The sequence below is a fragment of the Phytophthora infestans genome, genomic scaffold, assembly GCF_000142945.1.
Source record: "Phytophthora infestans T30-4 supercont1.113 genomic scaffold, whole genome shotgun sequence".
NCBI classification, from domain to species: Eukaryota; Oomycota; class Peronosporomycetes; order Peronosporales; family Peronosporaceae; genus Phytophthora; species Phytophthora infestans.
In genome coordinates this window covers 146873-150239 of record NW_003303646.1, presented here as the reverse complement: position 1 = coordinate 150239, position 3367 = coordinate 146873, and positions in this window count along the sequence as shown.

Below are 3367 nucleotides of genomic sequence, written 5' to 3'. Positions count from 1 at the left end.
GGTGTTCTTTCGAGGACATGTTCTGGGCATGGGTGGAGTCTCTCAAGTACTCACCCACGGAGTTACGGGAACTCCATGAAGATCAGCTGCTGTCCCGCATCCTGGACCAGCTTGATCTTCGTGTTCGGTTTGCCCACTTGGTCAGCAAGCGCATGCTGCTAAGGGACATCCTGAAGCGTGCGGCTTCCAGCGCTCACGATGAGCGCGGATACGGAGTGTCTTCAACGTCCGTACCCCGTTCGGGCAAGAAGCCCCAGACTACTTATGAAACTGCCGTCGCTTCTGTACCCAGATTGCGACGGCCTTCGGGCAGTCAATCAGGAGCCATTTAATCGACTCCCACGAATTATCGGAGTGAACATAACCCCTCCACTTCACGAGGCGTTGTTGCTTACCGCGACATCGTTGCTCCTGAAGAATCCGCTCCACGTGGTAGTGGACCTCTCCCTTCCGGTCAAGCAGGGGCCAAAGTCCCCTCGTACGAGTACAAGTACTCGGCGCCTCCTGAACGCCACTCTCGTCCGAGTGCTTCTCCTGCGGGTCCGACACAGAGCCCTGAGGTTGATCGCCTCCGTCAACGTGTTCTCGTGCTTGAGATTGCACTTGGCCTGGGGACTGGCGGTGATGCTGCCGCCAAGGCCGGGAATCCGGGCGAGCTCGCTCGTCTTGCGGGCCGCCTGGACCAGTTGGAGCGTGAGGACGCGAGCTTTCCGATCAGGTGCAAACCCTGACGGCGGAGCTCCAGACGGCTCAAGATGCCCAAGACCAAGCTGCGTCTCTACACACTACCCAACTTCAGAACCTTGCGGGCCCAAATCCATGACCAAGCGATGGAGATCCAGGGGTGGGAGCACCGTGCGGCTCTCGGTCGCAGGACCTGCGACTCCTGTTGGCTGATCAGGCGGTCGAGATCCGCGACCTGACCGGACGGCTGGATCGCGCCTCCCGTCAACGAGACGTTATGCGAGATGACAACGACCATCTCCTTAGGGAGATGGCACTCGCCGGATCTGAGATCCACCAACTCCAATCCCGGACCCACGACCTCGAGCGGGATCTGGAGGATTCCCAGACTGCTAGGGCAGCTGCGGATGTGAGCTTGGACCGCCTCCGTGACGAGTTGCGTTTGACCCAGGAGGAGGTGGTGACCAACGACTATGTGGGATCCGCCCATGACGGATCCGCCTTAGGGTCGGCGCGTGGAGGGTCCCCCGCGCCAAATCCACCTCCCTCGTCGCCGGATGTAGCCCTGGCTCAACTCTCTGAGGAGTTGCAAGACACCAAAGAGTCGCTCGAGAGGGCGTCTGCCGGACGAGATTACGCGCTTGAAGAATTCGTGCGTATGACTCGATTGCGGGACGAGATCCAAACGAAACTGGCAGACAGCGAGCTCCAGCGGGACAAGGCGACTACCGAGTGGGCGGATGCCGAGCGTGCGCTAACGGAGCTGGAATCCAAGCTTCGCCGCATGAGTACGTGGCTCCTCTTTTAGCCCTTGCTAGTAACTCCATATTCACTTGTTATTGTCAATCTAGGTGACAAATTGAAGAAAGCAGATGCGACCACCGCGAAACTCCAGGATCAACTTTCCGCAGCCCAAACTCAGCAGCAACAGCTGATCCTGGAGCGCGATCGCGGCCTGTCGGAGCGCGATTTGGCACGTCGACGACTGGCGCTGGTGACAGCTGCCGTCTCGGATCCACTTCCTCCCTTGTCGGGGCCCTCTCAGGCTGCTAGCGTTTCTGCTCCTCTTCCGACGGTAAGTGGGGCGGATTCGTCGACTGCGAAACGCCCGCGTAGTACATCTCCCGCTCCTAGCACCGGATCCTCCCGTCCCCATAAGCAGGCCCGAGCTTCCCCGAAAGCCAAGCCCAAAACGAATCCGGTTTCTAAATCTGCTCCGCAAGCGGGATCCACTTCTGTGTCCAAGGCAGGATCTACACCCGCGCCCAAGACTTCCGTTTCTCCCTCGAAGTCAGGTGCCGGATCCAAGTCTGGATCCACCGCTAGATCCAAGTCTACCTCGGCGTCCAAGACTGGACCCGTTGCTACGTCCAAAACGGGATCGACGGTGTCCAAACCGGGATCGACGTCCAAGACGGGATCCACCGCTGCTGCGTCAAAATCTGGATCCGGACCCAAGACTGGGTCTACGGCGTCCAAGGCTGGATCCGTTGCCCCATCCAAAACAGGATCAGCGGTGTCCAAGTCCGGATCGACGGCCAAAACGGGATCTACGGCAGTATCAAAATCGGGATCGGCGTCCAAGACGGGATCCACCGCTGGTCCTTCGGTAACGACGCCCATCGTTCCTCAGTCCGCTTCCACCAACCCTCCGCCGGCCCGTACTGGACCCGGGAAGGGGAAAGCTAAACGCGTCATTCCCCCTGGGTGTGGACTGGGTAGTTCGGAGGACGATGAGGATGAGGAATCTGACTGGTCCGACGGCTCAGGGCCTCCTAACCGATCGTCGTCAAAGCGTACGCCGTCTGCCGGCCCGTATCCCTTCACTCTAAGCGATGAGGACGCTGACGACGACGACGATGACGACGAGAGTCCAGAGGATTCAGAGGAGGCTCGAACCGCTGAGGAGGCCTTGGAGGAAGACACGCGGCGGGCTCTATCCCAATCCCGATCCGAAGCCCGGCGGAGATCCCTCTCGACGCCGCCTCCACAAGTCGCTGGCACAGCCGGATCCGGAGGCGCCACTGCGGGATCTGCGATCCGCGTCGACAGTGACGGTGGATCGGGCAGTGATGGTGGGAGGGGGTCGCCTCGTGGTGGCGGACTCCTTGGATCTGGCGGACTGGTGGCGGAGGGGGGTCGCTCCTCCGGATCTGGTGGAGGGGGGTCGCCTCATGGTGGTGGATCTCCAGGATCGCCCCATGGTGGCGGATCCCCGGGATCGCCTCACGGTGGCGGATCCCCTGGATCTGTCTTGATCCCCGCCCCCCCTAACTCGTCACTGCCAGGGATGCTCCCCGTGGCTCCGTTCGGTCCGGATGCTGCTTTCATTCCTGGTAGACGTGCTCCTGTGGCCTTCGCTGCCAGAGACATCGAGCCTTGGTCAGCCAAGAAATTGAACCGAGTTGCGATCATCTCCATGAAGATCACGGTTCTGTTTCCGGAGTTGCCTTTTCGGGCTGAGTGGATATTCCCTCGGACAGCGGACGCCATCCCGAGGGCCGGGTACGTGGATTCGCTCATCAGCAGACCTCTCGTGGAGGAACTGACAAGTGCTGCCCCGTGGGATACACTGGTCACCACACCGGTGGATCCGGTTAGCTTCAGGGGTGATGTGCGTGGGCGACTCGGGGTATTCGTTCGGGCGTTCCGGGATTTCGCCTCCAAGCACCGGGTTGCGTGG